We start from the raw sequence: 26,098 nt of genomic DNA, 5'->3' as shown, positions 1-26,098 counted from the left end.
AAGAGCCTCAAAAGAATTTTTGTTGAGGGAAGGTTCATGAACTTCTTCGACGGATTTCTTTGGAGTTGCAACCTTATTCTGTTGGTTCTTACTTCGCTTTTGAAATGGTTGAAAATTACCCTCTTTAGATATGGGGGTTTGGGTCTGCCCTTCATTAGAGACATGGGCTTGGGCTTGCTCATCCTTTTTTAGTTGAGGGTAGTTTTTGTCTAAGTGCCAATGAGAATGGCAGATGATGCATTTGAAGGGAATCTGTTCATAGTCCAATTCTTGAATATGGCTCCATTCCCCTAAATTTATTTTTAGGGCCTTTGGTAAACCTTCAGAGAGATTTACATCGACACAAATGCGAGCACAAGAAAATTGGCCTCCTTTTGGTTCTGCTTTGTCTAGATAGCGACCCAACTTATTTCCAATCTCTTTTAGTGCATTCGGTCCCCAGGGATGGAGAGGGAGGTGAGGTATTCGAATCCACACCGACACAGAAGTAATTTTAGAATTTGGATTGAAATCTAGAGTCCAGGGGGAGATAAAGAAGCCTCTGGTCCCCATAAAATACGACCTTGATTTGAAAATCAGATCTTTTGCTAGTTTATTCACAAATAGAAAAACAGAAACCCCTGCGTACTGCAAATAAAGTTGCCTGACCTTGAAGCTTGGGTGTCCATTGTTCCATGATCTAGGATTCAACAACTTTTGGATCTGGCCATAAGCCCATAAACTTGCCAACCAATGCTTTTTTTGAGAGGGCTAAGGCTCTCTTGCATGGATCTGACGGAGAGAGTTCCACATCCAGAATCTTAGCTAGTTTCTTCACCATTTTTTTTTTGGGGGGGGGATAAGAAGGCCCGTCTGGTTTTTGTGCTTGCAACATGGCTTTGAATGTAGCCATCTCCTCCATAATGTGCGGAGGAAAATCGATCTGCAAGATTAGATCTGAGAATCTACTTGTTGAATGTTTGTCAAATGCAAGCTTGAACCTTACAGGAGCTGCAATTACAGTTGCTAGGGTCTCTTTCAGCCAAAACTAATCTTCAACGACCAAATCATGAGATGGAGTCCAAGATCAGAGCGCTGCAATCCTTTGCATATTAGATCTGGGCCAACTAATGTTGTGGCTAGGGAAACTCTACCCGCCAAGAGCTAGGAGCTGCAGAGCTCATTTTCCCCATAGTGAACTTACTAGGTGTTGTTATTGCGCACAATCAGTTATGTTTTCTTTAACATTTTAATAAGCAGGACCTACGTAAATTGGATTTGATCTAGCCATGAGAGCCTAATTTCTCAATGAAGTCACCCCATGAAAAATTCATGGACCATACCAATTTGTTTACATCCTCATTGACAAGTCTTATCATTGTTGATACAAGGAGACAGATAAAAGCATTCCACTCCACTGCTTCTTGATTACTAAGACCTAGGTTTGTGGCTGATGTCCATCCTCTAATTCCCAACTCCTTTATATCATTGTTGCGAGCATTTGCCAGAGTACACACTTGCATTATGTAGCGAATCGATAGCATCAATAGAGAGCCTGTAATTGTCACCTGTGCCAATCCAAGGATTAAGGCCAATCCTTATGCTCCTTCCATGTTTGACCCACTAAGCAACCCATTCACCAAATCAAAGGAAAGGCATTGCATAGGGATTTCCAGACCTTGGAGGAGTTTGGAATCCACTTTCCAGGATTCCTTATCCATTAAACTCTAGAAAGGCTATTAAAATACTTATCCTTCATTGTATTTCCCCACTAAGATCTATTATTCATTAGTCTCCATGGGCTTTTCACGACTAAAGATTGACTAAAGAGAAGAAGATCTTTTAATCCCCAACTTCCCATTAACTTGTTGTGCAATTGTGTTTCATTTTACCAGAGGGATGCCCCCTCCCTGGCGATTACGTGCCCAAAAAAAACTACAACATATTTGTTAATTTTAGGTATGTTCTATGCTTAGAGCAATTTATTTCAATTTTCACAGTTAGCTCAATATATTTTCCAGATTAGCAATCACATCAACATTAAAGTAAACTTCATAAAGAACATAAACATAAATCGCAGAAGACAAGCCAAGACAACAGGACAGAAGATGTGGCGCTAGCCAGGGACAAACCCCAATGTGGGGAAACCCTTGATTTATTTCAATTTTCATAGTTAGCTCAATATCTTTTCCAGATTAGCAATCACATCAACATTAAAGTAAACTTCATATAGAACATAAACATAAATCGCAGAAGACAAGCCAAGACAACAGGACAGAAGATGTGGCGCTAGCCAGGGACAAACCCCAATGTGGGGAAACCCTTGATCAATTCTTCTTATATGTTCTTCAATAGTTCAGTAGAGAGAGAGATAGTATGTTTACAACGAAAGTCAACACTTTGACTTATCTAGATAAGAGCATAGATCATTTCTAAGAAGATGATACATGAGATCAGTTGAAGACATGCTGCTTCAACTGATTCTCCAAGGTGACTCCTTCACCTATCGTTGTGCTGCATTTCGTCATCATGCTGCACCTCACCGTGTTGCACCCATCATCACTATGCTGCATCTCATCATGCTTCATTAATCATGACTGTACCCATCACTGTACTGCATTATGTGCCATTGCTGCACCATGTTGCCATACTAACCTATGTGTTGGCTGCATCGTGCTTGCTTGTTGTCCCTAGCTTGCTTGCTTTCCCTAGCATGCTTGTTGTCCTTTGCATGCTTGTTGTTGCCTGCTAGCTGTCCCTTGCATGCTAGCTGTCCCTTGCATGCTAGCTGTAACATTGCATGCTTGGTGTATTTGCTACTAAGTACCATACAACTGTCCTAATGTTAGTTAGTTGTCCCTTGCATGCTGCTCTCCTTCGGAGACAAATGCTCAAGCTGTTTCGACAGTTTCAGCAATTTCGGCTGTTCCCGGTAGTTCCGGCTTTTCTCGGCAGTTCCGGTAGTTCCCGACAGATCTCGACAGTTCCGACTTTTGCCCTTTGCGTCAGCTTTCTCGGCTGTTCCAGCTATTCCTGGCAGTTTCGACAGTTTAGACAATTCCGGCTATTCTCGGCAATTCAGGGAGTTCCGACAGTTCTGGCAGTTTCGACAATTTCGGCAGTCCCGACAATTCCGACTATTCCCTGCAGTTTTGGCTTTTCCCGACAGTTCTGACAGTTTCGGATTTTCCTGGTAGTTTCGGCTTTTCTTGGCTTTTCTCGGCAGTTCCGGCAATTCCAGCAATTCCTGCTATTCCCAACAGTTTCGGCTTTTCCCAGTAGTTCTCGGCAATTCTGCCTATTCTCAACAGTTCCGACAATTTCGACTATTCCCGACAGTTCTGGCAGTTCTGGCTTTTCCTGCCAGTTTCGGTAGTTCTTGATAGTTCTGGACAATTCCGGCTTCTATCCTCTGCATCAGCTTTCTTGGCAGTTTCGACTATTCCCGGCAGTTTCGACTATTCCCGGCAGTTTCGGCAGTTCTTGGTAGTTTCGACAGTTCCGGCTTTTCCCGACAATTTTGGCAGTTTCGGCTTTTCCCTGCAGTTTCGATAGTTCTGGCTTTTCCCGACAGTTCCCGTTAGTTCTAGTAATTTCGGCTATTCCCAGTAGTTCTCGTCAATTCCTGGCAATTCCAACTTTTTCTGGCAGTTCTAGTAGTTCTGATAGTTCCCGACAGTTCCGAATTTTCCCGTCAGTTTCGGCTTTTGCCCTTTGGATTAGGGTAGCGTTATCCCTTAGGATCTCTCCTCCTATCAAAACCCAAAGACAAGTAGAGAGGAAGATATCCTAAGTGTGTTGAAATGACTTGAGGCCACCTTTATTTATACTAAAACGTTGAGCACAAGTGGGGTTTATTTGGTTGCTGGCTGACCTTGACGAATTGTCCCATAACACAAATAAATTCATATCTCCATGAATAATTATCGAAATCGGATGATCTTTAGATCAATCCTACACCTCTCGATGAGAGAAGTCCAAGAAAAATATCAGCTTCCATTAATAAGATGACCCACATGGAGTTTGGCCTTAGTTTCCAATTTTAACAATATCTCCTTAATCTTATTAAGGACGCCCTTAGGGAGAATAGTAATTGAATTCTAATGAACTGGTGTTCCTTCCAAAACAGATTTGATAAGAATGAATTTGCCTATCCTTGAAAGTAGACGGTTCACCCAAAATAAGGCCTTGGATTCAATCTTCTTTATCATCCATATCCAATCTTCTCGTTTGTCCAGATATTTGAAAGGGAAAACAATTACCCATATAATTGTTAACAGGATCAAAAATGTTATTAAATAAGATATCAGATTTATCTGTATTAATTTTCATTTTGATTACAAGTTCACAAGCATCTAGTATCTTCTTAATAACATTAAGATTCAAAATAGATACATACAAAAATAATAAAATATCATCAACAAAAAGCAATTGAGAGATTTAGACATGTGCAGAAGTCTTGATAGCTTGTAATCCCCTATAGGATATGCACTTTTGAATAAGTTTATTGAGTACTTTTGCAACATGTAAGAAAAGAAGTGGTGACAGTGGGAATCACTCTCTTAACCCTTTGGAAGCTTTAAAAAAGGCTGAAGGATGCCAATTGATTAAGACTACAAAGTTGACAGAAGATATACAAGCCATCACCTTGTAGGATATGCACTTTTGAATAAGTTTACTGAGTACTTTTGCAACATGTAAGAAATGAAGTGGCGACAGTGGGAATCACTCTCTTAACCCTTCTGAAGCTTTAAAAAACGCTGAAGGATGCCAATTGATTAAGTTTACAAAGTTGACAGAGGATATACAAGCCATCACTTAATTTGTTAAATTTCATGTTAACCAAGCTGGATTAAACATAGCCTGATAAAGGCCTAGTTAACCTTGTCATGTGCCTTAAACAAATGTTAAAATTGGCAACAAGGGCCAAATTCCACCTTCGGACAGCTCATTTGATGGGGATGATGATTGCATTAAATTCTTCTTTTTGAGAGGACCAAAATTGATATAAAGATCATCCAATTTGGACAAGTAGAAGTGTGTTTTTGAATTTATGGCCACACATGTGCAAATTGCTCTAGTCGGCCACATCATGTAGGCTCATGAAGCCCAATGGACTTGACTCTTCACCTTCAATGAATTGTATAAATACAAGTGCCCTCTCACCTTATTTGGCATCATCATCACACACATTTCTTCTCTCCTTCTCTCATTGGTTCGTACAACTATTGGGTAGATCTTCTTTCTCTCACAAAGGCAAAATGATGAATTTTCTAGGAAAATTGTTGGGCCAAATCGTAGGACTGTTGCAGGAGTTTGACAAGCATTTACTTAGCACTTTGACTCATCCTTTGACTCCGATTTTTGTGGGAAAAATTAATTTTTGGTAGGTCGTATAGTTTGGCACAGGAACCAGAGAATTTCTGGGCACTTTGATCGCAGGGCTGACTGAAGGGTTGATTGCAGACTTGACTGTAGAGTTGACCACAAAGTTGTCCAAGTTTGACCATAGTTTTTAGGATTGTTTTGCACTAACTTTGAACACCTTATGAGGTTGAGTTTGATTGGGTATGACCAAGCTCCAAAAAGGAAGATTTGCTACTACGTTGAAAACTAAATTGGAAATTGTTATTGGGATGCTAAATGAACATTGAAGTAATTGTGCTAAGCATAGAATATACCATTGTTAACTAAAATTAACATGGTATCAAAGCCCAGGTGAAGATAAAGCCCAAGCAAGAGAGAAAAGCAATAACCAAGAAAGGTTTATTGGACAAGTTTCAATGGCTTCTTCATCTTACTACAATGCTGAGGACAAGCTTAATGACAAATTTGACTATCATGTATGGAAAATGACTTTGGACCTGACTTTGGAGGAGCATGAGGATCACACAAATCAAGAATGACCTTTTATCTATTGGAGAACTTATTGCTGACAGGGAGCTTACTCTCATTGCACTTGGGGGTCTTTCAAGAGCATGGGATGTGTTTAACACCACCATTCTCAACAATGACAAGATTCCTAGTTTCGATGAATTATTGGCTAGATGTCATTGGAAAATCAAAGATATCATATTAGGGTTTGATTCTCATTTCTTGATAATTACTTGTGAGTGTGTTGGCTTCTTTTACTTCTTTATTATCTTATATTTCATCAAGCAATTATACATACATGAAGATCACAAAACAAGAGACACAAGATATAAGCACATGCCACAGGGCAAAACCCCCCTCAAGGGGAAAACCCAGTGAAAGTAAATCTTCCTTTCAATAGTATTCTTTGAGACTTTTCACCTTAAACCAAGACTAGACTTTCTCTCCACACCATGTCAGCCTCCAAGATCTTCGACCCTTCCAACAACTTCGACTGTAGTAGACCTAGGGGGGATATTATGCGGTACAGAGGGAGGTACCCAAGGGAATAATGTAATAATGTGATGGGTCATAGTTAATAAATAAAGTGGTTAACCCGAATCATGTAAGGCACCACAAGTAGTTAGGAATAATGTGATAAGCCCGTTGTATTAGATACATGGTATTGAAAGATCCATGGTAATGACCCAGGGTATTGTATGTATGAAGCCTATATAGAAGCTAGAGACTCCCCATGGAGAGAGGTCAAGGATTATTGTATTGGCAAACATATGGCTTGTGGAGCGTTTTCCTTCCTTAAGGAGTGATTGTATGGTGTTACCCTACCTCAAGGGTTTGATATTAATAAAGATTTGAAGTTTATCTATTTCTCTTGTTATTTCTAGGCATATTTCTATTTTCATATATTTGCAGGTCAGATCTATTACAAGTGGTATCATAGCATTTTCTTGGGCAAAACAGAGAGATATTTTCTTTTATTTTTGTAGGAATTTTTTGGGGCGGCGAGTTTGCAGATCAAATCTGAAACTTCTGGTGAAAAATTTGCAGAAACAAATTGTAGATTTGGATTCTTTGAGAAAAATAGTCAAATTAAAAATAAATCGGTCGAATCGGAGTCCGGAAGAGGGAGATATTGTTGATTTAAAATCATCTCTTTTTTCAGAATTTTTTGTGACGGCGGATTAGTTGCAGCGCGAATTTGAAACTCCAAAGTGCCTAAATCGAGATTTCTATCACACAAGAAGATGCAAAATGGTTGTTCCATTTCTGAAAACAGGTCATAATAAGGATTTTGAGCAATATTGACCAAACTGTGGTCATTTAAAATTTTCGCCTAGTAAGTGATTTTTTTTTTCAAAACCTTCTTCATGGTTTCTAGAAAAGAGTTTTTTGCAGGAAAAAATAATGGTCTTACTATTGAAGAATTCCTAAAAGATTTTAAGAGAACCATTCGGAAACAATGGAGAGGTTTATTATGCATTTTTTGAAAGATGAGGTTGCCAGATGGTGGAGGTCACCTGACAATAAGAAGTTGTCCAACCTTTCAGATGAAGAATTTGAAAAACTCCTTTTGGACAAATGGTTTCATGCTACACAACAGGAGAATGAAACACGAAAATGGTTATTTTCTGATGCTATCTCCTTATTACAGGTTTATGGATGTATTCAGAAGAAGAAGATCATTGTGTCTATAAATCTTAGTTGCAAGCAAAATTTTATGAATGTTAATTTGGCTAAAAGATTGCAAGTCCCAGCCAAACAAATGGAGCACACACAGGTTAATAATGAGCAGGTGCAAGTTTATAAAAATTTGAAGATTTCTATGGATTAAGTCCTGGCTAGAGAGGACATAATCAACAACACTCACGCTTACACCATGAGGTTGGCACACGAAAAAGAGAGAATCTAGGAAACATGAGAGCATATTCAAAATTAATAACTCCTTGTGAAAAATCAGAGACCTGCTTCCCACTGCAACAAATTGATGATATTTCTCCTATTTGTTAAATTACTTTGAACAAATTTCTTGTAGTTTTCTATGGAAAATATCGAAATACATACATTGTAGCTTACACAAAATAAAATACCGTGAAAACTAAACACTGCATTGGAGATAAATAAACACACACACAATTACATTGTTGTTTTTGGACAACCGTCCCTAAAAAAACCCAATCTGGGAAAATCGGTGCAACAATTGAGAATTTTATTATTATGAAGTAGTAATATGAGTACAGATCATTAGATGCCCAAACTGGCAATCTGATACAGAGAATAAACTGGCAAAGAGGTGGTGAGAAAAATTCTCACACTGTTACTGGCGATCAAAATCTGATCCGGGCTCTGGATGGCTTGCCCTAGGCTGCCTTTGTGTAGTACACCTAAGGGGGATATTATGGGGAACAGAGGGAGAAAATCATTGTGTCTATAGATCCTAGTTGCAAGCACAATTTTATAAATGGTAATTTGGCAAAAAGATTGCAAGTCCCAGCCAAACAACTGGAGCACACACGGGTTAATAATGAGCAGGTGCAAGTTTATAAAGATTTGAAGATTTGACTTGTAAATATATGAAAATAGAAATTCCCAGAAATAACAAGAGAGAATTAGATAAATTTCAAATCTTTATTAATATCAAACCCTTGAGGTAGGGTAATATCATACAATCACTCCTTAAGGAAGGGGAACACTCCACAAGCCATATGCTTGCCAATACAATAATCTTTGACCTCTCTCCATGGGGAGTTTCTAGCCTCTATATAGGCTTCATACATACAATACCCTGGGTCATTACCGTGGATCTTTCAATACATGTATTTAATATAATGGGCTTATCACATTATTCCTAACAACTTGTGGTCTCTTACATGATGCGGGTTAACCACTTTATTTATTAACTATGACTCATCATATTATTACATTAATCTCTTGGGTACCTCCCTTTGTACCCCACAATATCCCCCTAAGTATACTACATTCCACCCCCCTTAAACATGTTTCGTCCCTGAAACATAAGAAGAACACAAATAAGATCTACTCAAAAGAGGAATCCACTGGTACCATGCACGTGCATCTAGCCATCCCAGAGACAAGTGATTACTCGATCTAGCCAGTGCCTTGCTCGCTTGAGATGGGAGTTGATCTTGGCAGTTGCTCTGTGTTGATGTGCTCACCCCTCCCATTGGAGTCTCGAATTTAAACCTAGATACATGTTCTTTGACATATCCACTCTTTATGATATACTAGGGCAGCCCTAGGTTCATGCTAACTTTCCACCTTCTTCATGCTTCTTATTCTTAGATGGTAATGTTACTGCCTAAATTAGCAGCCTTGGTAAGGTCTGGTCAAGCTGCCAAACGGTAAGCACATAGGAGATTCACCCACTGTCACCTCAGTGCAGTCTCCTCACTTTAGGCCTACTTCTAAAATACCAAGAAGTGTATCCCAATCTACACACTTCACCAGTGATCTTAGAAAATCAGTGCCTATAAACACATGATATGAAGGTTAGGAGTTAAAATGGAACAAATGCTAGGTCTGATATATAATATTTCAATGCAGAAAATACAAACCAGCAAGCAAAATTCACTCAAAATATTTGATAATTGGTTACCTTTGAAGCTTGAGAGAGAGAAAGGCGCAAGATTAAGTGAGATGATTTACCCTTGATTATTATTTGATTTGTGACCTGATTGTGATAAGCTTGTTACTTTCCTACACTTCTAGATCTGGAAAATAACACAGAAAATGCAGAAAAACAGTTTTGGACGGTCTTTGAAGCAACCCAAAAGTGTGGAAACACATTTAGAATAATGAATCTTTTGGTGCTTGAGCTAGCGGACTGAAGTAGAAGTGAAAATACATCCCAACAATGAACAATATGCAAGCAAACAATGAATTACAACAATTCAATCCAAACTTGCATGAATTGGGGTCTAATCCCCAAGGGGTTAAAAACTTGAAATATAGAAGGTGCCTTAATACTTTCAATTGTTAAAAATATGCAATGAAAACACTTAAGAATATTACTAGGGCTTTTAAGAGGTTAGAGACAACTTTTCATGGAACTCTAGGCAAGGAGCCTCACCAATCTTTGAAGATGTCGCTGTAAATAAAATTCTGATTTGTGAAAACACCTTCAAAACCCTTAAATAGATGTCAAATAAGCCTTCAAAGCCATAAATATGAGGGCCATTTTACTTAGGTCTTTAGATATTCAATGTGGCACAACTTCCAAGAGAAATGCGTAAATTCAAGAATGTGTTTTGTTAACATTTTTCGGAAATAATAAGTGAAAGATTCTCCACAGTTTACTCTTTATTTTAAATGGTTAGTTTTTTTTTTTAATCCATCAATCTTTCAAATTTTCTATTTTTAGGGTTTTTGAATAATATAAATAGACAAAAGACAATTGTAAGAATTTTGAAAAAATCATGGTTGGTTGTTGGATTCAGGTCCCCACTAGGGCTATGGGGTCAAGATGGATGCCTCTCTTAAGTTGGTTGTCCAATGCCTGTGGATTAGGGCGAAGAGGTAGAGTCCTAAAAGTTAAATTACCTCTTTGTCTAATCAAGACAAAGATATGAAACAAAGGCATATTAGAAGGGATCCATTTAGGTGGAAAAGCTTTCAACCATAAGATCAACTATGACATGGAATAAAATGAAACCCTTGTTGAGGAACCTTAGGCATAGCTCAACAAGGATATTCAATACCTACCTCATACTAACAAGAGAGAAGTGAGAAATTAAACCCTAGATGTCTAGCCCAACAAGCAGATTCAATACTTACCTCACACCAACAAGAAAGAAGTGAGAGATGAAACCCTACTCTCCAAGTGACAAAGTTACCCTTTAATGGATCGATCTTGCTAGCCTTTGTAGTAGTCTTGAATAAATCACAAATTTTCCTTTGTAATTTAGAACAACTAAGAAAAAGAGACTCCAATGTCAACACCAAGCTTTCTTGAAAATAGTTACATTATGGCATAATGATTTCAACTATTAACGATGATTTGGAAGGAAGAAGAGCTCTCTATTTATAGATGAGGCTCACAACATATCTTCCCCTTTTGCTCCAAAGAAAAAGGTGACTTGTCATCCATAAAATGCTTGGAGACTAAGTATATTACAAAAATTACATTGCTTAAAACCCTCAAGTTAGAGGGGCTGTCCCACAATAGAGTTTTGTCTTGCAAGAAAGGAGGATCAATTTGGCTTAAAAGTGCAATATTTCCTTGGATTTTGGTTTCAATTGACTTGAAATAATTTTTGGAATGATTCGGAGGCCAAATGATTTCCTTAGCTTGCTCAACGTTCTTCTTTTGGGACGTTGGATCCCTCCAATGGCTAGTGAAAGGTGGATGACATCTTGATTTTGGACCATTCTCTTGCTTGAAGTGTGCTTTAAGGTTTTCTTTTGTTTGCTTATGAGTTGTCCTTGGTCCATTAGAATATCATTGACTTGATATAACACTTTGTTTGCTCATAATAAATGCTATGTTTCCCCTTTAACCCTTAAAGGCTGCTCCAAGTGAATTTGGCCCCATTTTGAAGATGACAACATGCTTGAAAAGGTATTTCTAGCAAGGCATTTTGAGCGCTTCAACTTGGAGATGGCTTGAGTTAGGGGTTGCAACAAATCTTCTCTTTGCTTTGGAGGAAGTGGGATGTTGCCATGGTGAGTAGAAATGCATAGTGAATTGTTGTATTGCCATGAAGAATGATGGCCATGGCCAAAGAATTCGACATAAATAAGAAGATGGTACATGTAGGGACAAATAGGTGCACCTTGATCATGGGAGAATGGGGACTTACATAGAACAATCACCTTTATAGCGCTTTAGACAATAAGTGTTCGTTTAAATCATGTGTCCTAATAGGCCCATCTCCATGACGTGCACATACCAATCTAGGACATAAGAATGCTTGTCAAGGTAGGGGGTTGCCACCCAGCAAGTGGTAGTTAGCAAAGCCACAAAACCAGGCACCATGAAGACGAAGCTATGAACACTGGCCATGACTATTCACCATTGGGAATGTAGGATACACTTTTACACTTCATCCCACATGGCGTTATAGAATTATAAATTGTACACATTTGGGCTTACAAATGGTGTGTTTAGAAGTTTAGGAGTACCCCTGCTGAATGAGGGGGAACAAGTAACATTGGAGAGGCCATTTGGGTGATGAACAATAGCAAAGCAACAAACGAGAAGGGTTCCAAGTAGATGTCTTTAAGCACAATCATTGTGCTTTGGTTTCTCACTTGGTTGATCTCTTCAACTATGTGGTTCATCCTAATTTCTAATGACATGGTCACATCACATTATTCACGTGATACACAAATTGAGCCCCAACTTAGTGTTGAATTTTTGTAACTATGGTTGGTCTTCATAATGTATATTTGAGCCCTTAATGTATTTGTAACCATGTTCTTCATGCTAGATTAAAAAAGAAAATTATTAAAAGACATGTTCTTCATGTCGGTTGAAAAAGGAAGAAATTTGAATTTGTAAAAAATGATTTTCAAGCCTATCCACATGTTTGATTTGATTCAAGATTTGTCTTTGTATTATATACATGTCTCGTCAATAGGGAGGAAACTTGAAATGGTTAAGCTAACATTGGTATTTACTTATGCATGAGATCTACACACTTTGAAGTATGGAAGGCACTGTACTTAAAAGTAGATCTAATAGCAAGTGATCTTCTTTTATTGGAGTTCTGTCAAGACCAAGAATAGGTCTAGCATGACCTGTATGAAAGGTTGGATCTCGATACCTTGGAGAGTGAAAGATTCATCAATACAATACTTTGAAGGACATGTATGATCATTGATGAACAATCTTCAATCATGTTCAAGGAAATATTGGTAATATGTTATTCTGATATGACAAGAAGTAATGACAACTTATTTTGAGTTGTGGCTAAAACTAAGACATTATCATGTAAGAAAAATATGTGACCTTTAGATTGAAGTGCTTCTCTTTGGAGATGTTATATTACGTGTTCCTTGAAACTCAAGCCTGATTGAATAAAGCCTTGAAAGACGCCCAAATTGTCTCTTAAAAATCGTGATGTTGTATTGGACACAAAGGGAGTTTAGGAAGGTTATTGGAACAACCATAAGATTATTTGAGCCTAAAATGTCAAATTGCTGAATTGAATAATCTTGGCAATTAGCAGTGCAAAATTTGAAGATAATCCTTTTTAAGGTCACTTAGATGGCCCAAATATCTTGAGTTCATTTTTTAGAAGGAAAGGTGGAGTCCCTCTTCAAGATTAAAAGTTTAAAGGCCTTCTTGATGATGTTATTTGCAAATCTAGTACTATGACATAAATAACTAAAAACATTGAAGTTTTGGCTGAATTAAAGAAATTTCAACCCCCATTGCGGTTATCAGTTTTCCTTATCACTCGATGCATTTAGTTTTAAATCCAAGCATGATAAAAATTCTAGTGTTGCACGGGGACGCGTCCCCCAGGGTCGGGTGCGCACACCCCTCGCACCCCATGCACCCTGGACGGGGAGTCTCTTGGGGGTGCGTTTCCCCACGCACCCTTTTTGGGGAGTCTCGGGGAGACACAAGGGGGTGTATTTCCCCAGTGTGGGAGTCTAGACTCCCCACGACTCCCCGAAAAGGGTGCTTCTGGGCGTCCCCCTTCAGTGTGGGAGTCTAGACTCCCCAAAAAGGGTGCGCCTGGGCGTCCCCCTTCAGTGTGGGAGTCTAGACTCCCTAAAAACGGTGCGCCTGGGCGTCCCCCCTTTAGATTTGTCTAATAAGACTTAAAAATTAAAAATTAAAAATCAAAAATCAAAACCATTAATTTATTTTTTTTAAATTAAAATTAAAACTAAAAGCTAAACCTAAAAGTCATGTCATGAAAGGCAAAACGCTCATTTGATTAGTGGCCTTGCATTGCTCCAGCGCCGACTTTGCCTGAACGTTGAAACGCTGAACTGAGGGACAGACCATGGTGAGCAGAGTCATTGTTGTTCAGTGTTGAGAGAGCGTGCTGCGTCCCTTTGCAAGTTTGCTGTTGGCAGTTGCTCCAGCGGCTTTAAAAGTTCGACCACGGCTTTCAAGTTTGAGCCGCAGCGCATCATCCTCGGAGCTCCAGTGTTTACTGTTTTGCGTCAACCCTCTGTCCCGAATGCCTACGATGTGCGGCTCCACCTCCAGGTAGACGTTAAAGCCTGCAAGGATAAAAATTTTTAATTTCTGTTTTGCTATCAGTCTCCTCCATCTAAGAGTGGTAGCTATCCGGTTGGCCGATAGAATATTTTAACTTCCAACCAATACGTCTGCACAGTGAACTTCAAGGGATCTTCAACGATGCATCACAAGGATGTCTAAACTTTATATAAACCTCAACGCTGACTTGTTTTTTGGTTTTTATTTTCGATATTATGGAAACATTGCATGTCTCTTTGTCTCAAACAGCCTGTCGTTACCTTGAGTTTCAGTTCTTTTATGATGTTAGCTGACCACCTTCATTAAATTTTAGATTCACTCCATTCCAAAACAGTGAAACACTTAACAGATTTTGAGAATATTTAAGATGTTTATGTGACAGAAACAGAGGATCTTCTTGTTTAATGTTGCAGCATAATACTTCCTTATGTAACTTTCAAAGGAGACAAGGTGTCAGCCCTAGTTTTCTTCAAGACGAAAAGGAACTTCTGTTTAGTGACTCCCTGAAAATCTGGAAAGAGCCAAGCCTTGACAGTTTCCAGTCAAATTCAACACCATAGAACCATTGCATGTCTCTTTGTCTCAGACAGCCTGTCGTTACCTTGAGTTCTTTTATGATGTTAGCTGACCACCTTCATTAAATTTTAGATTCACTCCATTCCAAAACAGTGAAACACTTAACAGATTTTGGGAATATTTTTTAACTCTTCTTTCAATTCTATTCATTCTGAGGTTCCAGATTGAGAGCCATTTCTTGGAGGTCTTTTCCCCAAATGAGCAGAATCATTGAGCTGAACCATTTCTTCTCATCAAAGTTTTTTTTTTCGTTAAATCAATATGTAGAGACTTTTAGTTTTATCTTTCATTTTCTGTTCTTTTCTCGCCATAGCTTTGTGCTGTTTAGTATTTTTAATTTTATAGTATAAAGGGCTTTGAAGTCTGCTTTAACAACGACTTCAAGATGCTTCAAACAAGTCTTCAATGTTGTCTCCAATAGGACTTCACGAGGGCTGTACTATAAGTTCATAAGTCGACCCATTGAGGCTGCTCCAGCCAGTACTTCAACCGCTGCTTCCAAAGAGGGTTCTCCACAGGCTGAGGCTTCCCAAAATTTTTAAATTACTTCAGGTCTGCTTCGTGTTTTTAACCTTGTCACATAAGCCACATATCTGAATTGTCCTTTGGCCATAGGTCTTCAATTATGTCTTCAAAATAATTTAAATTTTAATACCAAATGTGTGGACAGTGGACACTAAAGACAATAGCTAAAGACAGTGGACAGTGGACAGTCACTCAAATTTAATTTTTATTTTTTGTTTATGTTTTTGTTTTTAAATTTTAATAAATTATATTTAATTCTACTATATTTGCATTGTAAATTTTAATTTACATGATGAATTTTTTTATTTTTTTAACTCTTTCTGCAAGGCAGAAAAACAAAAAAATATTTGCAAAATAAAGTAAAACAGTGACACAACAAGCTGCAAGCCTGCAAGTGTAAATACTAAAATCGTTGATTACAACATGAGCAGCCACAGTGACATTGATCGTGATACTGATAGTGATTATGATGTTCAAACAGAAAGTCCTCTTGGATCTGAAATCCCATCAACAATGAATGAAACCCATGGCAGCAGTGCAGCGAGCTTTTCTCCCAGTGCAACTACAACTGCAACCCCGTCAAAGGCATTGGCTGAATATGCAAAAGGGACGTTTAATCCACTCAAACCTCTTTTGTTATATGTTGCCAAAATGGCTGACTCTTCAACTCAACCAAAACTCAGAAAACAAAGAGGTGGGACACGCCATTGGAAATGCAATGTTTGTGGTCATTCTTGGGTTGGGAGTTATAGTCGTATCAAGATGCATCTTTTGGGTGTAGGTGGCAAAGGGGTTCATATATGTTCAAAATTAACCATATTGCAAAAATCAGAGCTCTTGAGGATGCAAATGGTAGCAGATGCAAAGGGCAACTTCTCAAGTAAAAATGCCATGGCCCAAGTTCACCAAAATGAAAATATTGATGAAGCCACAAGCTCCAAAAAAAAAATGAAAAATATGCCTCCACCAGGTTCTCGTTCTTGTGCAGTGGGACCAACTCTTACTGGAATGTATGGTAAGTTGAACCGTAATGATACAGATGATGCCATTAGAAAATTTCTTTTTGCCAATGGCATTCCTTTCCATGTTAGTCGTTCTCCTTACTATAAGGAGATGGTGAAGGCAATTGCAGCAGCAGGACCCTCATATGTGCCCCCAGGTGAACATAAGTTGAGGACAGTGATATTAGAAAGGCAAGTGGCCAATATTAATGTGCAAAAGGAAAATATGAGGCAAATATGGGTGAGGGAAGGTTGTTCTATCGTTATGGATGGGTGGACAGACATTGCCAAACGTCCATTTATCAACATCATAGTTACTTGCCGAGAGGGGCCTTTCTTTCTTAGAGCTATTGATTGTTCTGGAAAGCGCAAAGATGCAACTTTCCAATTTGAGCTTCTTCGTGATGCTATAGAGGAGGTTGGATCTACAAATGTTGTACAGGTTGTGACAGATGCAGCAGCAGTGTGTAGATCAGCAGGATTAATGATTCAAAGTAAATACAGGCATATTTTCTGGACTCCTTGTTGTGTGCATGTGCTCAATAATGCATTGAAAGACATTGGCAAAATTGAGTGGGTATCTAACTTGGTGATAGCTGCAAGAAATGTGCAAATGTTTATTTGCAATCACCATACCTCTTTAGCCATGTACAGGTTTCATGCGAGGAAGGAATTCCTCAAGCCTACTGACACCAGATATGCTAGTTATTTTCTTTTATTAGAGAGGATGTTGGAGGTGCAGTCAGCATTGCAGGCCATGGTTGTAACTCCAGATTGGAACAGATGGGCAGAATCCAAGACAGAGGAAGGAAAGAAAATCAGGATTCAGATATTGGATAACGATTGGTGGACAGATTGTGGTTATTTGGTATCACTTTTACGTCCTGTAGTTGAGGTCATTCGCTACACTGACACAGATTCTCCTACTCTTGGAGAAATATATGAGACTTTTGATACTATGTTGGATCAAGTAAGGGTGGCCATTCGTGAGAAAGATCCTTCCTTAGAGTTCTATACGACCCAAATTCGACCCATTATACAGCGTAGGCGGGATCGAATGAATACACCTTTGCACATGGCAGCATATGCACTCAACCCAAAATGGTATGTGGCAAGGACTGGTAGAATTCTTCCCATTGAAGATCCAGAGGTCAAAAAGGGATTTCGAGTTGCCATTACAAAGATGTATAGTTCAGAAGAAGGGAGAACAATTAGGAGACAGTGGATGCAATTTGCAAGTCTCAGTGGTCCCTTCAACAAGCATGATGCAAGAGAAGATCGCAATGATTTAGGCTAGACTGACCCCATTGGTTGGTGGACCATGCATGGGGATGATGCTCCAGAGATCCAACACCTTGCTATTCGCTTATTGTCTCAGATTGCTAGTTCCTCTGCAGCAGAGAGGAATTGGTCCACATATAGCTTCATCCACTCTATCAAGAGGAATAGACTTTCCTCTAGGAGAGCAGAGAAGCTAGTTGCAGTGCACAGTTCTCTACGTCTTGCACATAGGAAGACACCAGAGTATCGGAAGGGACCTGCAACACGATGGGATAGTGGATCTAGAGGGACGTGGATCTAGACAGATAGATGACGAGGATGGACCAGTTGAGTTGCGACATGGTTTGGTTGGAGTTTCATTGGTTACTGAAGAGAGTGACTCTGACTCGGATATTGACATTCCCATTGATGGTCCTGATGACTTCATGCAGTAGATAGATGTAGAGGACCAATCATTGAGATTGAGTCCTTGATGCTGATTTATCATTTTATTTTCAGTGCTGACTATGCGTTTTTCATTTTTGAGTTGTGACACTAGATATTGATGACTTGACTCTTCACTCTTAACTATTTTTGAGTTTGAACTTTGAAACTTTGAAGTTTGAGTTATATAAATTTAGTGTTCAAACTTTGAAAATATAGTATATACTAGTATGTTTTGCTTTCAATTTAGATTCTAGAATGATGAATGATGAATTTAGTTTTTAAATCAATGTAGATTACTAGATTGTAGAATGATGAACCATTGAATCAATGAATGATGAATGATATCTATCAATGTATTTCAGTATTTGAATATTTTATTACTGATTTTTTTTTTTCAAATCTCAATGCTCATGGTATGTATGAATAATAATTAATTCAATAATGAGATTTGTCACTTGAGTATGTCATATGAATGATGTATCATGTATGTATCAAAATGAATGATGAGGATGGATCAATGATTCAAATTTCAATTCTCTATTTAATATTTTTATGCTTTCATTATTGAACAGTGAACTGTCAGGCCAGGGTAACTCCAGAATGAATGAGCGGAAGAAAACTGAGATAATATTATTCATTAGCTAACTATTATTTATATACATACATATGACAGATCAGTTCATCTTCTAGATGACTGTCCAGTTTACCCATCCGTTTCGGATTAGGTGTCAACATTCCCCCCCTTAATCTGAAGGGATGTTGGTGAGTCTGTTATCACTGAAAATTCTAATGCCAAAATTTCAAAACCGCTTACATTAGTTTGATGCGCATAAAGCCTTTTTGTAGTTTCGCAGCGCAACATGTTTTAAATTGCGCTACGAAATGGGGGATTCGTGCTGATCCATAGCACATCTCACACCCGCTGTCATATTTTCTGCAAGAATTTTACGGGAATAGCATGTGGAAGGTCTTACATGTCGGTCTTGACACGTGCAGGCTCTGTTGGCATCAAAGGGGCTACAGCTTATGAGGTTTCTGGTACCCCAGCAAATTCTGTTTCATTAGGTTTATCTGGAGCACTCTTTTCTTGGAAGAAGCCATCTTTGGTAATTAGTGGATTCAACAAGGGTTCGGAAGGTGGATGAATTTCGTCAAAGGTGAAGAATGTGGGGTCTCAGATCCCATCCAATGTTTTGTCGAAATTCCACGCAATTACATATGATTCCGCTTCTTGCTTCTCGTTCACAAGCTAGAGACAGAGTTTACCAAAGATGCGAGGGCTATCCGAGAGCGGGTGTTTAAGCAAGGCGAGGAGTCACTCAACGGTAATAATCCGGGCGATGAAAAACTTTATAAAGGTATTCACGGTTATACCGATCACAAAGCAGGTTTTAGAAGAGAACACACAGTTTCCGGAGAAAAAGCTGGCGGTGCGCATGGGCCTCTTAGGGCTTCTGCTCATATTAGGTCTTCTATAAGATTTGATTATCAGCCTGACATCTGTAAGGACTACAAGGAGACTGGTTATTGTGGCTATGGGGATGCTTGCAAGTTCATGCATGATAGAGGTGATTATAAGTCTGGTTGGCAGACGGAGAGAGAATGGCAGGAAGCTGAGAAGAAGCGAAAAAATAATCTGGCACGGGGATTGGTTGCAGAGGAAGGAAGCGAGTAAGCGATCTTGACCGCTCCCAGTGAAATCGCCCCTGCCTTCCACGACACCAGATGCTATGTCGGCCATCTCAGGGAGATTTCAGTTGTTCTGATCTGTATTCAGGATCTACATTTTCCTATTATTTTTTTTCCTACAGCGCATAATTCAGATCGATTAAAAAGAATATTCAGGAAGGGGATCAGTATCAATGCTGGCTAAGAAACAGTTTCCACCACAACCATAATGGCTGTCAAGTATCTCCATGACAGTCCCGAGGCTCTCCGAGAATTTAGAGAAGAACACCTAGCAATTGTATAGCGCTAGTTAACACATACTCGGGATCATCAGACGAAACAGCAGCATTAGCAGCAACCGGCATGGAGGAGGAAGTGAAGGAGCTACTGGATACTTTGGAAGGCCTTAAATCAGCGTTATCATTGTCACCATTAGATACCAAAATTCGATCTCAGCTTACCAAGTTGCAACATCATGCAGAGCAGATTTCCACGACTGTAAAAGGTGTGGCTATGCGACGCCCAAAAGTGAAGGATATGAGCTCTGAAGTAGTGGACAGTAATCCATACAGTAGACTTATGGCATTGAAGCGAATGGGTATTGTGAACAACTATGAGCGGATTCGAGAATTCTCAGTTTCCATTGTTGGTTTGGTGGCGTAGGAAGTGTTGCAGTTGAAATGCTTGCAAGATGTGGAATTGGGCGCCTTTTGCTGTATGACTATGACAGTGGAATTGGCAAATATGAATCGTCTCTTCTTCCGGCCAGAACAGGTTGGCATGACTAAGACAGATGCTGCTGCTCAGACACTTGCTGAAATTAATCCAGATGTTTTGATTGAGAGCTACACATTGAATATTACAACAGTGAAGGGTTTTGAGAAATTCATGGAGACTCTGACCAACCAAGTTATTGGATCCACAAGAGGTCGACAAAGTGGAGTTGATTTGGTGTTAAGCTGTGTAGATAATTATGAAGCTCGCATGGTTGTGAATCAGGCTTGCAACGAGCTAAACCAAATATGGATGGAGTCAGGTGTGTCGGAGGATGCTGTATCTGGGCATATTCAATTGCTCATTCCGGGAGAAACAACTTGTTTTGCATGTGCTCCACCACTGGTAGTTGCATCTGGAGTAGATGAGCGTACTCTCAAGCGTGATGGTGTTTGTGCAGCTTCATTACCCACCACAATGGGAGTTGTGGCTGGTCTTTTGGTTCAAAGTACTCTCAAGTACTTGCTTCAATTTGGTGAAGTTTCTAAATACTTGGGATACAATGCTCTCAAGGACTATTTCCCAACCATGGAAATGTTACCTAATCCTCAGTGTTCTAATTCTGCTTGTCAAGACCGTCAGCGAGAATATGTGCAAGAATTTATGGCTGAGGCTGTGTCATTTTTGCTCCGAAATGCATCTGTTAAGCAGCTTATAAAAGGTATACGAAAAATAATGGGAGAAATTGTCATGGAGCCTTCAGAGGAGAAAACAACAGGCTGTAGTGCTTTACTGTGGCACATTCTGAAGGGTCCAGCATTAAAATTTCATTCGAGAGCAGTGCAAGCCCTTCGCCTTTTGTTGGATAGATCTACTTTATCTCTACCAATAAGTGTCATGATAAAAGTCAGAGTTGGAGGTATTATGTTTGGATTTCAAGGTTGAAACAAAAGTTTGGATTCTTTCATCAAATAAAATGGCATGTTCACAAAATCAGCCTATCAAGAGTCTTAACAAAGGGCCTAGTGAAAAACACTTTGTGTTCAAGAATTTCTCTCAGCGACTTGAAGAGGTTGATATTGATGTATTTCGAAGTCTAGCACCTGTGAAACAGCCAGGCTTGCCCAATAGAGAATAGAAAATTTGGCTTCTTATACTTCCTACAGGAAGTTTGATCCTTTCAAGACAGGGATGTGGAATTGGCACATTTCAATAGAAAGAAGTAAATTATCATATGTACGATGTTTTCCAGAACCTTCAAAGCTGTTGAAAGAGCAACCTCCAATAGCATCATTTATGGTTCAAATTCAGACCTTGGGAGGAAATCATCAGATTTTAACACATCCAGAAGTAATCGACAAGGTGGTCAAAAGCAAGCTAAAAGATTCAGCAGTTTCGTAGCGCGCTACGAAACTGCTGTAGGTGGTGTTTTCAACGCAAAAAGACAGTTTGGTGATATGTGCGGGAATCTTCAAAAGGAGACACCTAAAGGACATCAAAGGGACCAGATGAAGCCATCACAACCATTCAGATCAAGACAACTGTACCTTTAAAAGGTGGAATGCTTTAACTCAAATTTGAAGTTTTTGTTATAAAGCCACTTTATTACCAGTCATAGGGTATGGAATAAGTTGCATACGAAGAATTTTGGCTTGCACACTTGGCCATCGATGAAGTCTCCAACACATCAGGAACATGGTGGTCCCCTATATTTTGGGGTTATTTAAAGGGCTAAAATGTGCTGCTATATATTCGAAGTTATGGAGGACTGGAACCGAAAAAACAGGGGATATCACCTAGCATCACTGAGCAGATTAAAGTATTCAGCATCCGAGGCCAATATGGAGCTTTAAATGCTCATCTCAGCCATCTCAGCCAAACTGCAAAGAATCCAGGTGTCAAAGAACAAGAAGGAATCTTTCTACGAAGAAGATAGTGTTAGAGTTATAATCAAAGTAGAACTCTTTAGAACTCCACTTAGCATTAATTGTATTTAATAGTTTGTTGTAAAGCAGATAGGTGTCATTAGTGACAGTCATCGAGCTCCCCTCATGCTGGAGGAGGAAGCTCGAAGTGGTTAGAATAATGTTTCTATATATAGCTGAAATATCTATGTAATGAGGGTTGGATATTTGAGAAAACAGAGTATTGTTTTGGCTTGTGTAAAAACTCAGTTTCAGTAATACAATTTGCTGCTTTTCTTCTCAGGATTCATACAGTGTTTCAATGCTCAAGATATGTGGTTTTGCTTTATCCTTAATGTTTTTACAGTTGTATAAATACACAATCACTCAGAATTCACTTATGCTGCTCTGATTTCCTGTGTGTATTTGTAAGCTGAGATTTTCTATGAGATGTGTTTTGAGTATTTAAACATCACATGCCCTGACTTCTATGTATGAGTAGTGTTATAGTTTACTGAAGTATGATTAACTCCATAAGCCCAATGGAAGTCTTTGTAATGTCTGTCCAGCCAGCATGTTTGTTAAATTCACCTTACAAGAGTTAGCCATCTTATCAATAGTCAAAATCAATAACCTTTTGAGAGAGCCCTCTCAGGCTAGGGAGGCTAATCCTTAGTCAAAAGATTGGTCTGAAACAGTTACACAGAGTTTGCCTGATCAACAACCCTTCAGTGCTTGATTTTGTGATAACAGAGTCCAAGCATCGTTCTGAATCTTTCAAGCTTTTCTCTTCCAAGCGCTTTGGTGAAGATGTCTGCAATTTGCTCGTTTGTGGAACAATGACGGAGATGGATTGTTTTGGCCTCAACATGATGTTGGATCAGATGATATTTAGTATTGATGTGCTTAGTACGATCATGGAACTTTGGGTTCTTGGCCAACTTTATTGCAGAGGTGTTATCAATCATGAGTGGAGTTGATTGTATTTGTTTTACCTGCAAATCTTCAAGAATTTTCCTGAGCCACACAATTTCTTTCGTTGCTTCAGCTGCTGCCACATATTCTGCTTCTGTTGTAGAATCTGCTGGTACTGATTGTTTGCGTGATCTCCAGGAGACAGCTCCTGATCCAAGACTCATAGCATATCCTGAAGTAGATACCCCAGTTTCTTTGTCTCCATCGAAGTCTGAATCAGAGTATCCAATCAAGTTGAAGTCGTCCACCTGTGTATACTTGATTCCAAGGTCTTGAGTTCCTTTCAAGTACCTTAGAACTCTTTTTGCAGCAGACCAATGTCCCTCACAAGGCTTTTGCATAAACCTGGAGAGGATTCCAACAGCAAATGAAATGTCTGGTCTGGTAGTAGTGAGGTAGATGAGACTTCCTACAAGCTGTCTATATTTTGTTGCATCCTCAAATTCCTTTCCTTCAATAGATGTGAGCTTCAAGTTTTGTTCCATTGGAGTACAAAGGGGATTGCACTCTGTCATGCCAAATCTGTTTAACAAATCTCCAATGTATTTCTTTTGAGAATGAAATATGGACTTTGGATGTTGGGTTACTTCAATGCCAAGATAGTAATGAACATAGCCCAAATCAGTCATTTCAAAATTTTTTCCTAATTCTTTCTTTATGGATGCAATATAGCTTTCATTGTTCCCTGTCATTAAAAGATCATCTACATATACCACAAGATATACAACTGTTTTGCCAACTTTCTTGACAAATAAAGTTGCATCATCAAGATCAAAATGATTGAAGTTGAGTTTCAGAAGATGCTCAGTTAGTTTTTCATACCAGGCTCGTGGTGCTTGTTTGAGGCCATACAAGGACTTCACAAGTTTGCATACTTTGTGTTCATGTCCTTTCACAGCAAATCCTTCAGGCTGGGACATAAAAACATTCTCTTTTAGATCTCCATTCAAGAATGCAGTTTTTACATCCATTTGATGGACTTTCCACCCGTTCTGAGCAGCTAGTGCAAAGAGTGTCTGGATGGTTGCCCATTTTGCTGTGGGGGCAAAAGTTTCCTCATAATCGACCCCTTCCTTCTGTGCAAAACCTTTTGCCACAAGCCTAGCTTTGTGCTTGTCAAGTGAGCCATCAGCTTTGTACTTGTTCTTGTAGACCCACTTGCAGCCAATTGGTTTGGTTCCAAATGGAGGATCAACCAGCTTCCAAGTGCCATTCTTTATGAGGGCATCATACTCCTTCTGCATCGCTTCTTTCCATTCATCATGAGAAGCAGCTTCTTTGAAGGAAGTTGGTTCAAAATCTGTAGACAAGTTCAATTCACAATCATAAGTAACATCCATATCAACAGGTGAATTAGAGTTATCTACATCACCTCCATCTTGTCGGTTTGTATTTCTGGTTCCTGTTTTTCCAATTTCATCAGGATGAACACTTTCAAGTGTCTTTGTCAACCATTTTGGGGGACCTTTCTGAGATGGTCCAGGTTGCTCTGTTGATTGAGTTGGGTCTGAATCAAGATTGAGTCTCCCAATTCTATCAATTACATCACTTAAAGCATCATTCGTTGTTGGAGTGTCATGCAGGGGAGATTGTTCTTCAGAAGAAGATTCCACATGTTGATTTAGTATAGGAATCCCCCCTTCAAGATGTGGAATCTGATTATCAAACTCTTGAAATGATTTTGGTTTTGTGAATCTATCCAAGCGATCAAGTTGCCGCTCAACAACACTGTCAGATTTGGATGATTCAAGAAAAATGACATCTCTAGATAAAACAAACTTTTTATTTACTTCATCATAGAGGCAGTATGCTTTAGATGTGTTTGAATACCCCAGGAAGATACACTTACGACTTCTAGCACCAAGTTTGTTTCTATGTACCTTTGGTATTAAAGCATAACAGGTGGAACCAAAAATCCTGAGATGTTTTACCGAAGGAACATGTCCATACCACAATTCATAAGGAGTCTTGTTTCTTATAGCACTAGATGGACATCTATTCTTTATATATGCAGCACATAGAACAGCATCAGCCCAAAACATTGTCTTTACATTTTTGAAGAAAAGCATGGATCGTACCATATTCAAAATTGTTCTGTTCATTCTTTCAGCTACACCATTCTGTTGAGGATTATAAGGCACAGTTGTTTGATGTTTAATCCCATGTTGGCGAAGATAGTGTTCAAATTCATTTGATGTATATTCTTTTCCATTATCAGTGCGAATAGACCCAATATGAGATTGTGCATCATTTTCAATCCACTTATGAAAATTCTTGAATGTTTGAAAAGCATCAGATTTGTTCTTCAATAAGTAAACCCAACACATTCTGGTGTAATCATCAATAAATGTCATGATATATTTATTTCCATTTGTAGAAGGAACATGCATTGGACCACATAAATTTGAATGAATAAGTTCAAGCTTCCTATGTGCTCTTGAATGTGAATCATGAAAAGACTGTTTGCTATGCTTTCCTAGAATGCAAGCATCACATTGTTTATGTTTTCTAGGAATTGTAGGCAAACCAGCAACACCATTTTTCTTCAACAAGCGGAGACTATCATAGTTTAAATGTCCAAATCTAGCATGCCATAATAAACTTGATGGAAGTGTATCTTCTTCATGATGAGAAATATATGAAAAATGTTGTGCATGAGCAGAGGTTCCTTGCAGTTTAAGAAGTCTTTCTTCTTCTATACCCCTCATGACAAGTGAGTGGTCAGATGCCTTTCTTACCTCAAGCTTTCCATCAAACATATGAATGGAGTGACCTTGCTGGCGGATGTGGACCAGGGACAGCAAGTTTCTCTTGAGCTGTGGGAGATATAGAACATGATCCAGAAGAAAGTCTGGAAGACCAGGCAGTTTAAGCCTGATTGTGCCAAGCCCTGATGGCTTGATTTTTCACTGATTTGCAAAGTATACTGCTCCATCAACATTGTCAGTGAACTCTTCAAAAAAATCTTTCCTATGAGT

The 26,098-nt window shown here is 39.0% G+C and overlaps 1 protein-coding gene and 1 pseudogene across 1 annotated transcript in view; both read left to right on the top strand.

The window, feature by feature from the left end:
* The window catches only part of LOC149203778 (uncharacterized), a 73,336-nt gene that overhangs the window by 4,825 nt on the left and 42,413 nt on the right, over positions 1 to 26,098 (top strand). The window lies entirely within an intron of this gene.
* Positions 19,830 to 21,186, top strand: LOC149203779 (ubiquitin-like modifier-activating enzyme 5 pseudogene; annotated as a pseudogene).

This window comes from Pinus tabuliformis, chromosome 2_1 (assembly GCF_031772625.1).
Source record: "Pinus tabuliformis cultivar Carrire ecotype Pingquan chromosome 2_1, CPIR1, whole genome shotgun sequence".
Taxonomy (NCBI): domain Eukaryota; kingdom Viridiplantae; phylum Streptophyta; class Pinopsida; order Pinales; family Pinaceae; genus Pinus; species Pinus tabuliformis.
The sequence above is the reverse complement of the archived record's forward strand: the minus strand, read 5'-3'. Positions and strand labels throughout refer to the sequence as shown.